Below are 20,979 nucleotides of genomic sequence, written 5' to 3'. Positions count from 1 at the left end.
TATGTAATATCTAATCATAAGCGTGTACACCTAAAACTAATATAATAATGTATGTCAACTGTAATTGAAAATTTTAAAATGATTAAAAATAATCAAGACTTTGCATATGTGCTGCCAAAATGAGCACGTCAAGATTTTGTAACTAGGCTCTGGCCAGTTGGTTCAGTGGTTGAACATCAGCCCAGTGTGTGGAACTACAAGTTTGATTACCAGTCCGGGCACACAGGAGAAGCAACTATCTGCTTCTCCACCCTTCCCCCTCTCCTTTCTCTTCCCCTCTGCAGCCAAGGCTCCATTGGAGTAAAGTTGGCTAGGGTGCTGAGGACGGCTCCATGGCCTCCACGTTAGGCGCTAGAATGGCTCTGGTCGCTGAGGAGCAACACCCCAGATGGGCAGAGCATCGCCCCCTGGTGGGCATGCTGTTTGGATCTTGGTCAGGTGCATGCGGGAGTCTGTCTGTCTGCCTCCCCACTTCTCATTTCAGAAACACACACACACACACACACACACACACAGACAAAAGACTTTGTAACTAAAGAAATAATAACCAGTTATTTTAAAAAGCTTAAAGACCTCTCTGTGTTAGCTACCATGCTTGACTTTGGAAAATACTTTTTCATTTTACCTTAAAATAGGTTGCAAGTATGCCAGGCAAATAAAGTGTTATTGAATACAAATTCAAATCTTCAAATATGATAAAGAAAGCATTAATTTTATGATTTTTTTAACAAGAATTCATATTCAGCTTAATTCTGCACTATTGCTTTGATCTACATCAACAAAGAATCATAGAGTTTTAGAATCACTTGTTGGGAATTGAACTCAAGAGTCAATCAAGTCTAATAACTCATCTGATGTTTAAATGAACTTTGATGGGAGCCAAGTCATTAATGAACTTCTCCAGGAGTAGAACTTTGATTTAAAGAGCAGAGCATATACATTATCACTAATAATATGATTTTGTATTTTCTTTTTCTTCATTATCTTTTGAAAGACTAAAATTATTATTATTTCCCTAAAAACCAGTATAGGTAAGACTTAAAGACAAAGAAAATGTTAAGTTACAAAACGTAATTTTTTTTTTGTATTTTTCTGAAGTGAGAAGTGGGGAGACAGAGAGACAGATTCCTGCATGCACCCCACCGGGGTTCACCCAGCATACCCACTAGAGCACGATGCTCTGCCCATCTGGGTTGTTGCTCCATTGCAACCGGAGCCATTCTAGCGCCTGAGGCAGAGGCCATGGAGCCATCTTCAGTGCCTGGGCCAACTTTTGCTCCAATGGAGCCTTGGCTGAGAGAAGGGAGAAAGGGATAGAGAGAAAGGAGAGGGGGGGAGGGGGAGAAACAGATGAGTGCTTCTGTGTTCCCTGGCCGGGGATCAAACCCAGGACTTCCACATGCCCGGCTGATGCTCTGCCACTGAGCCAGATGGCCAGGGCAAAACCTGATTATTTTTGATGGTGAAGAAAAAGGCTAATAATTGTTTCATGTTTTTAATAATGGCCTGGGAAAAATTACATGGGAACAAGTTTAATTTTCTCTTGGTGTAGTCACATGGAAGGTAGTTCAGAACTTGAGTTTTAAAGATCTTTAGGTGTGTCTCTAAATAATTTAGGAAAATGAATTGCAAGCTCATTATAAACATTTTAGTTATGGAGGTCCTTTTCAGTCACTATGTTAGAAAATTTCATAGCAAATCAATCATCTGAACTGTGATATGACTAGGGTGGTAGAATACAAAATTGAATTTCTAATACTGGAGCACCCTGGGAAGGATAAAGTTTGTATTTGTTTCCTATTGCTGCTATTACAATCTACCACTACAAGCTTGGTGGCTTAAAACAACACACATTTATTTTCTTAGAGTTCTGAAGTCAGGAGTTCAAAATTACTTTTTCTGGAATCTGTACTAAAGTCAGGGCAATTGCAAGTCTATAGTCCCTAGAGGTTCTCAGGAGGAATTGACTTCTTGAGACCACTCACATTCTTTGTGTCATGGTTTCTTGTCTCCATTTTCAAAGTCAGAAACAGCAGAGTTTTTACCTTACTATATTATTTCCTCTTTCTTTCTCTTCCATGTGTAAGGATCTTATGTTTACATTGTTATTATCTAGATAGTCCACAATAACCTCCCTATTATAAGGTCATCTGATTAGTAAATTTAATTACATCTGCAACTTTAATTTTCTTTGTAATTTTAGGAGTAATCTTACATATTTAAGGTTCCAAGAATTAAAATGTGGTTTTTCTTGGGGAGGGGGATTATTCTGCTTACCACAAAGGTTTTTAGGTAATGTATTAGTTTTCCAGGGATGCCATAACAAAATACCACAAATTGGGTGGCATAAACAATAGAAATTTATTGTCTCACAGTTCAGGAGGCCAAAACTCTGAAATCAAGGTTGCAGGGTTGGTTCCTTATATGGACTGTCAGGTAGGGATCTATGCCAGGCCTCTATCCTTGGCTTTTAGATGGCAAACTTCTCTTCACATTGTGCATGCATGTGCCTGTCTGTGTCCAAATTTCCTCTTTTTATATAGATAGCAAATAATGGATTAGGGACCATCTTATTGACCTTATCTTAACTTGATTCCTGTTTTAAGATCTTATCTCAAATAAAATCACATTCTGAGGTACTGGGAATTAGGATTTCAACACATAAACTCTGAGGGTACATAATTCATCCCATAATAGGCAATATTTTTAAAACCTTGCCCAATAATTTTACAAAGTTCTTAACCATTTTGCATTATATATAACAGCTGAAATTTTAAGAAAGAACTATTTTATTTTCTAATAAGATTTATTTAAGTAATGAAGGAGAGAAAGTATTGTTAAATTCTCAATACTTTGCCTCAGCTAACATAAAAAATATTTTTTTATTCACCTGTCCCTACAACTTAATAAAAAAAATTCAACAACATGGAGCCATAAAATCAAATTAAAACCTCACTGTTCTAGAGTATTTGTAAAGAATTAGCAAAAAAATTTAGATGACATATTTGCCTAATTTATAATTACTAAAATATTTGAATTCTAAAATTTAATAGAAATGTTGTCTGCATAGTTAAGGGCCTTAAATCAGTTCTTAAATGTTAATTATTCTCATTAGTAACATTTCCCTGGTGGTGTTTATGCCCTTACATAATCCATTTGTATCTGCTTTCTTTCTCTTTTCCAGTCCCCAAGGAAAAGAAAATTGTGTTTCCCCCTTCCTGAGAATCAGTTAGTCTGTTGGTGAGGGGCCTCTGCTATGCACAGTCAGGTACTATGTTTTATGAGCATGAAAACATTGTAAAAGAACAACAAAACATATTCCCTGACCTGGGAAATCAGTCAAAGCTATGCCATAATTTGCAGAAACTGAAAAGAATATATGATTCTTCATATCATCACAATATAGTGCTCTAATATCTCTAAAGGAAAAGAGAAAGGGACTATATATAATGTGGCAGAAACAACTGAAGTATGATTAATATATAAATTAACTTTGTTTGTCACAGGAAATATTGTCACACTTCCATTAAAATAGAAATGAAAATGTAAGTATATGAGTCAAATTTCATTGATACATCCACTATTGTCCTATTGATTGTGTCTGCTTTATGACGCTTGTGGGAGGAAAAAATACTATGGATAATGCTTTCAATCTTGGTTTTTACTAATATCTGGGCATCCAACACATAGCCTCTTTAACATTTTTGAGTTATAACAAACATGTTTTCCTAGTTGCCTGGTATAGACGAACCTTAGTCTAGTAGTGTGAATGTCGAACTTCAAGAAGAGTCACACAACTAATTTCCAAAATTTAGGTAACCAGATCAGCTATAGAACAACTCTTAATTGTAAAGAAAGCTGAAAGTAATTTATTATAAATTAGAAGTGTTCAAGTTTAATTTTATGAATATTCTGAAGTAGGGCATAATGGGTGAAAATCAGTATGAATAAAATGTGATGTGCTTGCCTGGAGTTGGACTCATGAATTCCAACTTCTCACAATAGGTAATGTAAAATTCATACATGTGGGACACATATGTTAACATGCCTCAGCAGGCAACAAAGTCAGATACCGCTGTTATAATACAATACTGTTAGCTAATTAAGGCTACAGGAAGAAACATAACATAACTTATATTTTCAAGAGAAAAATAACTTGTTTTCATGCCCTTGACCTGGCAACCTGAAAATAATTCTATTTTTCTCTCCCCCCCTTTTTTTTTTTTTTTCTTTTCATTTTTTCATTTTTCTGAAGCTGGAAACGGGGAGAGACAGTCAGACAGACTCCCGCATGCGCCCGACCGGGATCCACCCGGCACGCCCACCAGGGGCGACGCTCTGCCCACCAGGGGGCGATGCTCTGCCCATCCTGGGCGTCGCCATATTGCGACCAGAGCCACTCTAGCGCCTGAGGCAGAGGCCACAGAGCCATCCCCAGCGCCCGGGCCATCTCTGCTCCAATGGAGCCTTGGCTGCGGGAGGGGAAGAGAGAGACAGAGAGGAAAGCGCGGCGGAGGGGTGGAGAAGCAAATGGGCGCCTCTCCTGTGTGCCCTGGCCGGGAATCGAACCCGGGTCCTCCGCACGCTAGGCCGACGCTCTACCGCTGAGCCAACCGGCCAGGGCCTCTCCCTTTTTTCCAGAAAGGATAATTTGATTCTTTGATCCTGGTCAATGACATTTTGCTTGCCAGTCTTACCAGACATTTAACAATTACATGTATAAACTTGACAAAAGGTTTTTAGAAATTGGCCGAGAGTCTGTGCTTGAGAAATTCATTTTTCTTGCTTCTGTTTTCTCTTTATAATAAGATATTTGTTCTTTGTAATAACTTGTTTTACTCTGGGACAGAACCCAGGAGTCTGCAGCCACTGTCACCCAGCTGAACCGGATTGGATGATGGGGCCCTTGTGCCAGACAATGTCCAGACCAGACAGGGCCCACTGTTACCTCCTCTCACTGCTGCTTGCTATGGCTAGAAAGAAAGGGCAGCAGAATTTTTTTAGTGGTAGCGAAAGAAAGTTAAATTAATAAAGATACACCTAGAGAAAAACAGGATCTAATTTGAAAGCCCCAAAGAATGTTTATTCTAAAGGAAATAATACTTCTCTATCTCTGTCTCTCTCTCTGTCTAATAGTTCCTTCTCCTGCTTTCTGAAGAGGAAAAAAACACTGCATCATTTTTTTTAAAATATAAAATACTGCCAGAACTGTAACCACAATAACTCAGTAAGACAAATTATTGCAGGTATGCTTGTATCTACAATGCCTAGTTTTCTGTGGTTATTGAAGTATACAATAAAGAGAAACAGTTTATCATCCAGGGTCATAATCATAATCTTGGGGAAATTCACATGTGTGGGTCCAAGAGCCTCCTCTACCCCAAAGTGGGTTCAGCAGTGGAGACTGGGCAAGATCTTGTGAATCCTGTGGAAATCACAAGGGTTCTTGTGAGGACTGAAGGAGCGTGGTCTTCTTTTCTCCTCATCAGATAATTGAACTCATGAATGAAATGAGATTGTTTCTAACAATTTTCTGTGCTTGTAGAAATATACAACCTTAGCCTGACCAGGTGGTGGCGCAGTGGATAGAGTGTCGGACTGGGATGCGGAGGACCCAGGTTCGAGACCCCAAGGTCTCCAGCTTGACTGTGGGCTCATCTGGTTTGAGCAAAGCTCACCAGCTTGGACCCAAGGTCGCTGGCTTGAGCAAGGGGTTACTCAGTTTGCTGTAGCCCCAGGGTCAAGGCACATATGAGAAAGCAATTAATGAACGACTAAGGTGTTGCAACAAAAAATTAATAATTGATGCTTCTCATCTCTCTCCTTTCCTGTCTGTCTATCCCTATCTGTCCTCTCTCTGTCTCTGTCACACAAAAAAAGAAAGAAAGAAATATACAACCCTAAACTAACTCCAGAATTATAAAAGGTTTTCAAAGGGCCTCAGGGTACATAGCCAGCAAAGTGGCAAAATCTGAATGCCTCCCACTTTCTCACTGAAGGGACAGGGAAATATGTTGTCTGTCATCTGTAATTATTCTTTTTTACGTTGCACCTCCCCCAAAACCCAAGTGCTCTAAAATATTATCTAAATATGGGTTCTAGAAAACCGTATTCTTCTGGATGCAAAACTTTGACATACCAGAACATTAGAAGATTTTGCTTCTGTATTTGTTTATTTTTGACTGCTCACACAACACTATTTATAACAGTGGCATATTGTAAGTGTTAGAGAATGTCAGGACAGTGGGCAAGGAATAAAGATGTAGTTTGGGGAATCAGAGGCCACAAAACCCAGGGGTTATGCAAACCAGGGTATCTGAATTGAAAACAAGTAAAATAGGTTGGATCCATTTAGTTATAAGGGTTCAGTAAAAATATGATTAAAAATTCATTCATTGCTCACAGCTTGGGACCATGTAAAAGTCAGAAACTAAAAGCTTTCTGCAAATGTTTTCATATAGATGCCATTTCACAAATAAGACATTTCTTATAAAAAAATCTCTTGACCCATAAACCTTTTGAAATCAAAGATTAATTTATTCTGTTTTATTTCCAGACACTTTCTCAGTGTGACTGGTTGTTTGTGAAACCCAAAGATGTTAGTGGTGTTTAGCTTATCTTGTATTCCACTATGGAGCATCCCAGTTTTTGTCTGGGATTCTACATGCCTTCCTGCCTCTCGTGTGCCAGGGAGAGGAGAGGAGTCCCACCACACAAATAAGAATAACAAATTGTTGCCAAAATAGCTACCATTTATTGAATACTTAATACACAGAAGTCCCTTTGTTAAGCACGTGACAGAACCATCTCATTTTGTCTTCAGGTATTATGATTCATCATTTACAGATGAAGAAATGGAAATGGAAACCGAGAGAGAGAGAGAGAGCAATTAACTTGCCACATAACAAATATCTTATAAACTCAGGATTTGAACTACTGCTGGTTGAATCCCAGAACCTATACTCAAGCATTCCACCATTCTGCTAATATAGATCTAATTATTCATTTCAGGCCTTGACAATCCAGATGGAAGTGAGTGGTGTTTAATACAACCCCTCGAAGTGCATACTTAGAGTATATGAAACACCCTCTGACCCAAGAGGAATCCATGCCTCAGGAACCAGAAGAAAGTACCTTAGAGGCAATTGACAGCTGAGAATACATCCTAAGGGACCTGAAACACTAGTCTGAAAGAACATCATGTGATCTTACCTGTATGTGGAATCTAACAAACACAATAAACTGAGGAACAAAATAGAAACAGATGCATGGACATAGGGAATAGATCAGGGGTCTCAAACTCAACTCAGCATGTGGGCCGCAGAGCAAGATCACCGCCGTTAGGCGGGCCGCACTAGGTCTACAAAAGGCAACTGTTATGCAACACTTTTCTCACTGCAGTTGAAAACAAAAAAAAATCAGTACAACAAGCACAATCGTACATGCAGTTTACTCAGTGTCACAAAACGACCAGAAACTGTAGTTTGCATCATAACTGCTATTAACTAAGCTAATATCTAGCTAGGATGCTAGGGAAATGAAAAATACAAGTAGGCACCTAGGCTTATTTAATTTTATCCAAAATATTTTGAACTTCGTGGATTAGTCTGCGGGCCGCACAAAATTGTTTGGCGGGCCGCGCGGGCTGCGAGTTTGAGACCCCTGGAATAGATGGACGGCTGTCAGAGGGAAGGAGAAAGAGTAGACTAGATCAAGGTGAAAGGATTAGCCAAAAAATATATATATACATAACACACAGATACAGACAACAGGGAGGCAATAGCCAGAGGGAAAGCGGGGGTAGAGGAAGGGGGGGGGTCAGAGGGGGGAAAAACTGAGTAGAAACAGACCTTGTATGGGCGAAGTGATGAGGCATGATGCAGTGTGTAGATGGTGTTATATTGAGTTGTACTTGAAACCTGTATGGTTTGATGAACCATGTCAACCTAAATAAATAAATAAATAAATAAATAAATAAATAAAGAGTTCTCACTTCAGCAGCACATATACTAAAACTGGAATGATACAAAGAAGATCAGAAGATTAGTATGCTCCCTACACAAAGATGGCACACAAATTTGTGAAGTGTTCCATATTTTTATAGAGCAAAAAAGAACAATAAACAACAGCAACAACTTGTGAACAACAATGTGGTGATTGCTGGGAGACGGGAGGTGGAGGAATGTATGGGGGTAATAATGATGATGGATGAAGACTTGACTTGAGAGGGTGAACACGCAATACAGTGTTTCTGTAGATGTGCTGTAGAATTGGGCACCTGAAACCTATATAATTGTGTTACTAGTGTCACCCTAATAAGTTCAATTAAAGTTCTATTTTTAAAAAATAAATAAGATGATAGATATATGGAACTTCCTTGAAAGTAAAGGTATTTAAAACCCAACTATTATTGTCATTTCATAACAACTCTAAGATAAATATTTATAGTAATGTGAGTTCCTTATGATAACAATCTTCCTCCCTCCTCTGTGTCATTGCTGTCATTCATTTCATTTGTACATACTCACACATAACTGCATATAAGCATGTACTGCAATTGTTATTTTGCATGTATTCATCTATTGGATCACTGAAGAATAAGAAAAATAAAAGTTTTATCTTCCCTTATTCCTTCTCTAACACTATTTATGTAGATCCAAGTTTCTGAAATATATCATTTTTCTTTTCTCTAAAGAATTTCTTTTAACATTTTTTTGCAAGGTAGGTTTACAGACAACAGGTTCTTTCAGTTTTATTTGTCTGATAAACTTTTTTTTCTCCCTCACTTATATAGAATAATTTCATAGGACACAGAATTCTAGGTTGGTGGAGTTTTTCTATCAACTCTTTAACTATTTCACTTCATCCCTTCTAGCTTGCCCAGTATCTGAGGAGAAGTCAAACATCAATCTTACTTTTATTCCTCTCTATAGAAGCATTTTCCCCCCTCTGGTTCCTTTCAAGTCCGGTTTGTCTTCGGTAAAAGGCCACCAGATTAGGCTTTGATAAAATAGTTTCTCCTGAGGAAAGACCTTTTAAAGTAGAACAGAGTGTTTTGGCATCTTTTTAAAGTTTTTCTTCCTCTGCCCCTGCCAGAAGCACAGAGGATTTTCTCTGATATTACTGTGTAGGGTCCCGGTGGGTAAACGAAAGTGCCCGGCCCCTCTCTGACTGGGACCCCTAGTGATTTTGATTCTCAGAGTTCTCTGCACTGAGCCTCAGCAGTCTGACAATTACAGCCCAGGTGTTCCGACCCCAGCACTGGTTCCTGCTGAAACTTCTGTTCCTGGGTTTGTGCTTCAGTAAGCTGTGCGTTTCTGTATCCACCTGTCTCTGGGCGTTGGAAGCCACAGTTTGTCCTGTGACCTCACTCTTCTGAAAGATCTAAGAAGAGTGGTAGATTTCTTTTTCAGTTTGATCACCTTGTGACTTGTTAGAATGGAGTGGTGACGTATGAGCTCCTGCCAGATCAGACTTGCAATGAAAATGCCATTGATTCTTCAACTCAACTTCTTTTGTAAGGTAGAGTGACAGTATTTTCGCTCCCTTTCCTGCCCAAACTGTACCAGGTAAAAAAGATGTGTGTTGACTGAAGATAGTCTTTTCTCATCTTGTTCTAAACAACTTTGTCTGTGGAAAGGGTCATTATTTGGCAAATCCAGGGCACATGGTTCTGACAGGGACTTTTGAGTGAGTAGAATATGTTTTACCCTAATAAAGAAGGCCTGAATATTAACTCTCCATTGAAAAACCTGGGAAGGCTATTCTAGTCTGCTCAAGTGATTTTATGCCTTTTAACTTTGCCAAGGCAATCTCAGAACTGACTTTAACAGGACATTAAATATAATTTAATGTCAGCAAATTCCCTATTTCAAATTCTTAACTAAGTTTCAACTACTTGATCATCATTCTGCTACAGGGACTCCACTACATCATTGTGTGAGGGTTTCCAACCCTCTTGAAGTCCATAAGGACAACGAGGTTAAGACAAAGGATCGCAATTTCACCAGCCGGAGTCCCGTCGGTTGCGTTCTTCTCTGGGTATTGTTTCTTTACTCCTTGATTTCCAAGGCTGTACTGGGAATAGCCACATTAGAGTACAAGATTATAGTCACCCTGCTCCCCAGTGGTGTCCTTCCTCTGTGATTTTAAACTCTAAATATCCCTTAAAAGAATATGAGACTAGGTTTTCTAGGAACCATAAGTGAAATATCTGTTACTGTAGAATTTACAGAAATATATGTATCTAAGAATTTTTTATACTGGTGGGAAGAATAATGCCTAGAATCAATTCAGACCCTGGATCCTAGTCTAAGTCCCAAAGGAGGATTTATTCTAAAGAAAGATCTATGTTTTTTTGGAATCCAAGGGGAGGAACAAATGTAACTGGCATTAAAGAAGGAACCAGAATAAGAAATTACAGAGCTACTCATCAATGCTTATATTTTCAAGTCTGCGTCATCTCTCTTCCTGTGGGCTGCTCTGCTCTGCCCCCGCGGCCCCTGCAGAGACTGCCTGGCCATTGTTACAATTGGAGGGCGTTGATTCATCACACCCCTCCTCCCACCCTTCATGGGTTCCGAACCAATTTTAGAGCTGTAGGAATCAGACAGACGAAGATAAAAATATCAGGCTTACTCCTAGTAAAACTGGATTGGAGAATGTAGGTTGAATGTAAGGCCAAATGGGCTCCCTAATACTTTCTCTCTTGAATTAAATCCTCTTAGTGGTACTGGTCTCACCCCTGCAGGGACAGAGTCTCCCCAGGAAACTTACAACTGGGCAAGAAGCCATTTACTTGCAGGGTATTAGTTCTACTCAAGGAAAACCAAAGAATATTAAAGGTCAGAGTGTCACTATATAACCACTCAGAAACATCCATTATGAGTAAGGTACAGGGAGAGGAAAGACTGAAAGTATTAATCTGGGAAATGACATCTGTGAGAACAAAGCACACATTTTTTCTTAATCATTTAGTCTTATTTTTAAAATAACTGGTGAGAAAAAAATCTTAGTGACTTAGTTTGGGTCAGGTGTCTTTAGTATGTTCAGTCCATGGTAGCCAGGGGAGAGATCCTTTGCAGGACAAATTTAGCTGCTAGAAATTCTTCTCATTGGACTTGGGGACAGAACTCCAAAGAAAAGCAAAAGTTAGGAGTTTGGTAGACACCTTTAAAAACATCTAATGCATGCTTCCACTAGCTATGAATGAGAAAAGTTTTTTATTTTCATATTGTTTCCAACTCACAGAGATGCTACAAGAACAGTACAAGGAATTCCCACATACATCAGTGGTTTATATATTGTCTCAGTTATGTTATTATTTTATTTAGATATATCTACCTTTCCTCATATTTTCTTTGAAATTTGAGGGTAATTGGGAATTATCATTCACTTTTATCCCTAACTATCTTCAGTGTGTTTTTCCTATGAAAATGACATTCTCTAACATAACCAGAGTTGTTACCATAGACAGATTTAAAAGCAGTACCAGAGCCTTCACTCAATTTTATTAAATTGTCCCAATAATGTTCTTTCTGGCATTTTTTTTGTCTCCAAAAGAGAACTGGGTCATATATTGTAGGTAGTTATAAAATCTCTTCAGTTTCCTTTAATGTGAAATAATTCCTCAGCTTGTTTTGTCTCTGTGACCTTGATATTTTTGAAGTATACAGGACATTGTGGAATGTCTCTGATCATTATCTGACTTTTTTTTTAAGGATCAGTTTATGCAATTATTTTTGGTGAAGAATATTACTAAAGTAAGGCTAAGTTCTTCTCAATGCATCATTTAAGAAAACCCATGTCAGTTTCTCATAATTTTGATATATTAGCTTTGATCTCTTGGTGAAAATGGTTACTGCTAGGTTTCTCTATTTTAAATTTCCTTTCTATTCTTTTTATTAATAAATGATATGTGTAGAGATATTTTAAGATGATGCAATGCAGATTTCCTGTGTGTAATCAAATTTTCACTTACTGCTTTTATCATCCATTGATAATTTTTCAACTTACCTGTGTGTTAAATATTTATTGCTATTTATGCTACAATAAGGGTTTTCCACTTCTGCCTATTTATCTACTTATTTTACATATATATATGCTAACTAATTTTTATTTTATGAAATGGATTATATTTACTATTATTATTTATCTTCATGCTCAATTCTTCAACATATGTCCGGTAGGGGTCCCTTCCAACTGACTCCTGTGTCCCTACATTATGGTTCCATCATCTTTTTTGGGAGGGGGGCCACTTTTTACCTTATGCTGTAATAAGATGTCCCAAGCTCAATTTATGTTTCCTCTGCCTCAGTAGCCCTGGTTCCTTTTAATTGAGAAAATATTTAGAAACTAAACAGTATTTAGATGTATTTGTTCAATTGGAATGCCATTGCTTCTAGAGAGCAAAGACAATGATAAATATGCAAAGATGTATTTATATTTCTATAAATCATATATTTCTTTATTCAATACTTTAAAAGTCATGAGTGTATGCTGATACAATTTCAATACAAATCCACAGAGTATTTTAGTATTTGCTCTTTCTATATTTGTATAGAATATCACTGTGAACAATGAAATTTAAACTATAATTTAATATTTATTGCCTGTTATTTTATTGTGGTGATAATATTTATATGCAGTGAAGTGTACAAATTTATTTGTCTAATTTGGTAGGTTTTTACAAATAAGCATATGTATGTAACTCACATTCTATCAAGATATATATTATTTTCTTTAAGAAGTTCCCTCATTATCCTTTCTGATTTTTTTCACCATGTATTAATTTTGCCTGTTCTAGGATTTCATGTAAATAAAATTATAGTTATTATTCTTTGTGTTTGGCTTCTTTTTGCTCAGTGTATTTCTGAAATTAACCCACATGTTTTGTGTATTGGTGTAGTAGTTCATTCTTTTTTTTTTTTAGTTCATTCTTTTTTATGTCTACTAATAGTCCATTGCATAGATATGCCATATTCATGAAATCTTTCTCCAACATTTAGGTAGCTTTATGTAAAGCTTGTATAAGTAATACATTTTCATTTTCCTTGGGTGCTAACGTTGGAGAGGAATTGCTGAGACCTAGGAGAGATATATATATATATCTCTCCTAGTAGCTTAACTTAGTAGAAATTGTAAAACTACTTTCCAAAAGTATTTTAACATTTTACGGTCCTACTGGCAATGTATGAGAGTTCCAATTGTTCTACAACCTCATCACTACTTAATACTGTCAGCATTTTAACAGTTCTTCTAGTATGTATTATGGTATTTTATTGTGGGGTTAATTTTTATTACCCTGGTGATTGATGGTATTAAGTATTATTATGAATTTACTAACTTATAGTCATATATTTTCTTTTGTAAACTAGATATTCAATTCTTTAGCTCTTTAAAACAATTGTTTCCTGTTATATAAGTTCTAAATATAAATCCTTTGTCAGATTTATGTAGTGTAAGTATTTTCTCCCAAATGATGGCTTATCTATTCATTTTCTTTCTTTCTTTTTAATTTTATTGGGGTGACACTGGTTAAAATAATTATATAGGTTTCAGGTGTCCAATTTACCTATTAATTTTCTTAATGGTGTCTTTTGATGGCATATGTTTTTCATTTTCATAGTCCAATTTATTACCTATTTTATTGTTTTAATTTTATGGTTAATTGCTTTAAGTGTCCTGTCCAAGAAAAATGCTTGCTTATCCCCAAATCATAAAGATAATTTATGTTTTATTCTAGAAGCGTTATTTATTTAGCTTCTACGTTTAGACCTATAAGTCATCTAGAATTAATGTATATATATACTGGGTTTTTGTTTTTTTTTACTGCACATGGATAAAATGTTCTAGCACCATTTGTTGAAAGACTTTCGTTTTCCCCTGTTGAATAACTTTGAGGTCTTGTCAAAAATCAATTGATCATCTTTGTGTGGATTTATTTCTGCACTCTTTATTTTGTTCCTCCAATCTATTATCTTATGCCAGTATCGTACTGTTTAGATTAGTGCAGCTTTATAGTAATTTTTAAAGTCAGATAGTAAAAATTTTCCAATTTTATATGTATTTTTAAAAACTGTATTGGCTATTCTAGGTCCATTGGATTTCAATTAGTACATTTAGAAATAGTTTGTTCATTTTTATGTTTTAAAATGACCCTGAATTTATATTTGGAGTTGCAATGAATTTATAAATCAATTTGGGGAGAATTGATATTTTAAAAATATTTAGTTATCTAATCAATGAAAATGCTATAACTTCTTATCTGTCTTTTAAAAGTTTCTGCAATATTTTGTAGTTTTCAATGATGAGGCCTCTTACTTTTTCTTGTGTATTCTGTGTGCTTTATATTGTTAGTGCTTATTAATGAGAATTTAATTTTAATTGTTTCCTCCTATTATTCAGAAAAAGAGTATATTTTAATTTAATTCTTGTAATTTGTGACATTGATAGATTTACTTATTAGATTTAATAGTTGCTTTATAGATTCCTTAGAGTTGGCAAACTGTGGCATGTGGAACAAATCTGGACCAGTGCTTGTTTCTGTTAAGAAAAAAAAGTTTTATTGAAACACAGTCATGCTGTTTCATTTATGTATTTTCTATGGTTGTCTCCACAAGAGTTGGGTGCAATATAGACCAGTGGTCCCCAACCCCTGGGCCGTGGACTGGTACCGGTCCATAGGCCATTTGGTACCGGTCCGCAGAGAAAGAATAAATAACTTACATTATTTCCATTTTATTTATATTTAAGTCTGAATGATGTTTCATTTTTAAAAAATGACCAGATTCCCTCTGTTATATTCATCTAAGACTTACTCTTGACGCTTGTCTTGGTCACGTGATACATTTATCCGTCCCAACCTAAAGGCCGGTCTGTGAAAATATTTTCTGATATTAAACCGGTCCGTGGTCCAAAAAAGGTTGAGGACCACTGATATAGACCATAATTATGGCTCGAAGAACCTAAAATATTTACTATCTGGCTAGTGGTGGGGTTCAAATAATTTAAGAACCAGTCCTCTTCCCTAATGACCGTTTTAGGTATAAAAAAACAATATACTGAAAGGTGGTTTTTATTTCAAGCATTTACTACTTAAATAAGAAAAATTAAAAGAAGTACACAAAACTAGACTATGTTATGAGTTTTAAAATATTAATAAATATGATAACAACTGACCCAAAACAATAAAACTGTTATTTAAGATATTTTCATATTGCTTCTCAATTGGTGTCCTCACTTGAAATTTTTTTCACCTATGAACAGAATGAACATTACTACAGGAACTTAGAATATGCCGTTGTGCAGATGAATGTTAACCTTAGAGAGAACTCTGGTTACAGGTGCACTTTAACAACCAGTTCGCTGAACTCAACAAGAAATTAGGTATCAGTTCTGTCCAACTGGGGTGAACTGGCTGAATCCCACCACTGTATCTGGCCCTTTAAAAAAATGTCTGTTAACCCATGCTCAAGATTTCTCTATATATTTAACCCTAGCTTCTGTGAATAGAGAAATTTTACTTCTTTATTTCCAATTTTTATGCCTTCCATTTATTTTAGTACTTTATTTTTTATTGTATTCACTGGCTATACACCCATCCCCCAGTACAATGTTGAGTATAATAGTGAAAATAGCAATTCTGATTTGGTCGTAAAAGGAACAAGTTAACTATTTAACCATTAACTATGACATTAGCTGTAGGTTAGTTAGCCATAGATATTTTTAATTGGATCAGGAAATTTCCCTTTTATCTTTAATTTTCTGAAAAATTGTGCACATTTTTTAAAATCACAAACACTGTGGCTATAGCATAGAGTTGTGAGAATATTAAATGAATTAAATTTATGAATTGCTCAGTATATAGTTATAAGCACTTAGTAAGTGATCAATTTGCATAGCTATCTTATTAGAGATAAAAATAAAAAAGTAAAGATCTCATATAAAAGCAAGTAATATTTCCCCAAAAAAGCATTTTGAAATGGAAGGTTAGATGGCCTGTTTTTCTTTCTGAATTTTGATGTAGATATAATTAGAATGTAATATCAATAGTTCACCTGCCAATGTGTGAAGCTAATCCTCACCTTCATGCTTTACTTCAATTCTTTCTCCAGTGATGCTTGGTGAGTCAGGGAAAGGTTAAAAAAAAACCTGAAATGTTATTTGCTAAATCTGAGTGTGAGATTGAAATGCGTTTATCATATTATTTTTATTAACATTGGTCTCTCTGACACACATTTGGATACTTGCAAGAATGAGATCAGACTTCATGTGTGAATATTAAAGGAAGAATAGAAGACAATTTGATGTGATTGGACTTTTTCAGGTAGATCTTTCTTTTTTAAAAACTTTGAAATGAGAACATAACATGATAGTGAATATTAAATAACTCTGGAATCCTTTTCAGTAATTATTTACCAGAAAGAAAAAAACAAAATGAGGAGCTTCCAGCAAGTTGTTAGCATTGAGAGTATCTCCTTTTGTTACTCTTCACAAGCCGCACACCCTTTTGAATTTAGCTCTGAAAATTGTTCATTGTCTACTGATATACCATTTTCTTTATAAATTCCTTTAATTATTTTAGGTAATGGAACCATCCTGTGCAATATAATCTTATCATCATTATTATTAATAATTAAAGCCATCTTTGTCCTAAATAAAAATTATATCACTGAGATATTTTCTCATTATTTTAAACAAGAACTAATTTTATGATTGTTTGTACCATTGGCTAAGGAACATAACTAAGTATATTCTTTTTCAGTATAAAATGTATTCTGGACAACAATGATGCCTCCTGAACTTGTGGAAGGAAGTGTTTTTGCCACTTTCTGGGAGGCAGTGCACAATGGTTAAATGCACAGACAGGTAGTTAATCTACTAAATTTAAACTTAAATTGGCCTTGCTCTCTGTATGCTTCACTTTTCACCTCTGTGAACATCCTGTGCCTATCACTGTATCATGAGTGGTATGGTATCCTATTCATTGTATCTCCAATGACAAGCAAACAGAGATGTTCAGTTATTTCATACATTCATTAAAAACAAGTAATTATATGCCTAATTTCATGAAATAATGGGCGGAGAAAGCTTATATCAAATATTTAGAAAAGTAAACTGGAAATCTGGTCTGCCATTTTGCTAGTTAGACTACTAACTCTTGTTGTGAGACTCTAGTAAGATACTAAATGTACTCAGGAAAAGGAAAGAAAGTATTTCTTTTCTCTGCTAGCTGACTATTTAGACTTTGTATTTTATTTTGCTTCAAATTTTTAGTTTTATTATTAAGCATATTTTTTTCAACAGGTGAAGTCAGAGAGGAAGAGGTAAAAAAGTAAAATCTAAGAACTTCACAGGAGAAATTCCAATAAAATTTAAACCTGTTTTAATTAATAGTTAAAAAATGAGTAGAGGGTTTTTACAAAGCAAAGTGACCTCAATTATTTCCAGCCTCCATTATTGTTTTTAAAATCAAACCCCAAATGTATTAATTAAAAATATAGAGTTTATTTAAATATTTAAGAAAACAGATGGAGGGTTACATGAAATTCCACATAACAAAGTGTTAGTGTTTTCTTAAAACACACATGTGGGTGGAGCGCAGAGCGCATTCCTAACAGCTGTGGCTGACGCAATGCTGTGAGAACACTCCAGCACCTGAAACCCTCCTGGGCACACCCAGGAAGGGAGCTTACCCACTGTAAGGAAGTGACTCAGCGCTAACCAGGCAGATCCCTGACTTTTTCAGCCATTGGCTTTGAAGAACACGCTGTAACACCCTATAGGCCGAACCTGTGTATATAAGCTAGCTTACTTCCTGAATAAAGTGGATCTGCGTCACTGAACCTGGTCCCCGGAGTCGGGTCCTTGCGTCTCCGTCATCCTCACCCTCAGCGGGACTTGTCCACACACACATACACATTCCTTTTAACAAGGTTCAAGCATGTTGACTGGAGTTATCCTCAATAATATCAATAGCATCTAACAGTTGTGTTGTGTCTATTCTTTGTTAGGCAATATTCTATGCCTCTTACACATTTTGACTCTTTTATTCCCAACAACTCTATGTCCTACAGACACTGTTATTATCTTTACAAATAAGGAAGCAGAAACACAAAGATGAGAGATATGACCAGAGTTAAATTACTCCACTTCCTCCTTATTATTATTACTTTACAAATATGTTTTTGAATCTTCTTTTGAGGAAAAAAAAATGCTGTCTTATAACATCTTTTGCTCCTGCTTCATGTTTCCATTCCACTTTTACAGGATTGTGCTGCTCATTATACAGATAATTTCAGTTTCAAGCAAATTAACTTCTAGTTTTAGAGATTTCCAATGCAGATATTCTGAAGACATTTGGACAAACATAAGCTAAGGGAAAGAGAGCTAGATATACAGAGCATGTTAGGTTGGTTTCTTTCTCTCTCTTTCTCTTCCTCCTGCCTCCTCCTCTCCCCTCCCCTCCCCTCTCCTTCCTTCCCCTCTGCTCCCTTCCCCTCCCCTCCCCTCCCCTCTCTTCCCTTCCCCTCGCCTCCCCTCTCTTCCCCTCTCCTCCTCTCCCTTCCTCTAAGCACACTAGCATGGAGAGCAGAGAACCAAGTATCAAAACACAGTGAGTCAAATAAATACTGAGCCATTTAGTGGGCCATTGGGCCAGCCACCTGCTCTGTTTCCTGTCAGGCCAAACTCTGTCCACTTCCATACCTCCCTCCACACCTACCAGACTTGTTCTCATACATCTAATTTCAAGACAAAAGAATTGATGTAGCAAAACTACAATGAGATGCTACCCCACACCTGTTAGAATGGCTATTATCAACAAAACAGGTAATAATAAGTGTTGGAGAGCTTCTAGAGTAAAAAGAATAATCTTTCCAGGCTGGTAGGAATGTAAACTGGTACAATACTATGGAAAAACCTCAAAAAAATAAGAATAGAGTTTCCATAGGACCCAGAAATCCCTCTTCTGTGTAGCTACTTGAAAAACTCAAAAAATATTTATCCACAAAGATATACATACCCCTATGTTCATTGCAGCATTATTCACTGTGGCCAAGACATAGAGACCACAAAAGTGTCTTTCAATAGAGAATTGGATAAAGACAATGTAGTACATATATACAATGGAATACTACTCATCAATAAGAAAAGATGAAATACTGCCCTTTGTGACAATGTTGATGGACCTTGAGAGTATTGTCCTAAGTAAAATAAGTCAGTCAGAAAAAGCTAAGGACAATATGATTTCACTCATATGTACAATATAAAATTGAAACTCATAGAAATAGACAACAGTATGGTAGTTACTAGAGGGAAGGGGATGGGAAGTAATAAAAGGTAAAGGGGGCAAATATATGATGACAAACAATGATTTGACTTTGGGAGATGGGCATGCAATATGATATACAAATTATGTGTCATAAAAATCTATACTTTTGAGCCTGACCAGGTGGTGGCGCAGTGGATGGAACATTGAACTGGAATGTGGAGGACCCAGGTTTGAGACCCCAAGGTTGCCAGCTTGAGCATGGGTTCATCTGGTTTGAGCAAGGCTCACCAGCTTGAGCCCAAGGTCACTGGCTTGAACAAGGGGTCACTCGGTCTGTTATAGCCCCGCGGTCAGGGCACATATGAGAGATTGATCAATGAACAACTAAGGAACTGCAATGAAGAATTGATGCTTCTCATCTCTCTCCCTTCCTGTTTGTCTGTCCCTATCTATACCTTTCTCTGACTCTCTCTGTCTCTGCCACACACAAAAATAAATGTACACTTGAAACTTCTATGATCCTATTAACCAATGTCACCCCAATAAATTTAATTCTTAAAATGCCATGCTACACACACACACACACAAAAAGAATTAAAAAGGAATGTGGACTATGCTTCTTCAGGTTTATGGTCATAAATTCATGAGATACAAAAACTTTTTAATGAAGTAAAAATCATACCATTACCTAATACATAAACATAAAATACATTTTAAAATTTTATCCTAGTGCTCAATTTATTAGACATTCAGTTCTATATAAGTGGTACCCATATATCTACCAGCCAGGGACCTATCAAAAGAGTAGGAGAATTGAGCTCACAGGACCATGTGCCAGGTTTTTCAGCAAGAGTCACATGTGACCTGTTATTACTGCAATTGTCATTTTGGAGTGTTCAGGAAGAAACATATATTGAGTTAATTACTGAGAGAGGAATGAGATGGAAAAGAAAAAGTATATATTAAAAGTATATATTAATGTCACATATATTAATAAGATGTATATTTAAAAATATATGTCAAAATAGTAAAAGAAATATTATTTTAGATTTTTGGTCACCAAATCCTAGACTAATAGTGTCTTATAGGACCTTATAGGGAAAGGTCAACGGAAACATTTATTTATTTATTTATTTTTAATTTTTCTTTTATTAATTTTTAGAGAGGAGAGAGAGAGAGAGAGAAGGGGGAGGGAGGAGCAGGAAGCATCAACTCCCATATGTGCCTTGACCAGGCAAGCCCAGGGTTTTGAACCGGCGACCTCAGCATTCCAGGTCGACACTTTATCCACTGCACCACCACAGGTCAGGCGAAAGTAACATTTATTAAATGTCTACTGTATGAGATAATATTCTAGGTATGCATAATCTTCCTGATAACCCTTGAACACTTAGAGGTATTGTCCTTTTCTTTCAGGTGAAGAATTTGAAACTCAGAGCTATTCAAATTGCATTGCTATCAATGACAGCACAATGCATGAACTGATTAAGTGGTGATTCAGTCAGTGCTTGGATGCTGTCAGCTTAGGATATATAATTCCTGGTTACCCAGGCAATTGAAAAAAGCAACTTGATTTGTATCAAGATTGTGATAAGCAAAGTTAGAAACTTAGAAGGATTTTTTAGGCCTCTTTCTCTTTGCTTCATTTTAGCAAAATTTTATGCTCAGTTAACTTTACAAAAGTATGAGAAGGCATTAGATAAATT

At 36.3% G+C, this 20,979-nt stretch overlaps 1 pseudogene; it reads left to right on the top strand.

Annotated features, from left to right (window-relative positions):
- The first annotated feature begins 7,985 nt into the window (after positions 1-7,985).
- Positions 7,986-8,100, top strand: LOC136327973 (U6 spliceosomal RNA; annotated as a pseudogene).
- Positions 8,101-20,979: the final 12,879 nt, after the last annotated feature.

This window comes from Saccopteryx bilineata, chromosome 2 (assembly GCF_036850765.1).
Source record: "Saccopteryx bilineata isolate mSacBil1 chromosome 2, mSacBil1_pri_phased_curated, whole genome shotgun sequence".
In the NCBI taxonomy this organism is placed as follows: Eukaryota; Metazoa; Chordata; class Mammalia; order Chiroptera; family Emballonuridae; genus Saccopteryx; species Saccopteryx bilineata.
This window is presented reverse-complemented; position numbering and strand designations above follow the sequence as displayed.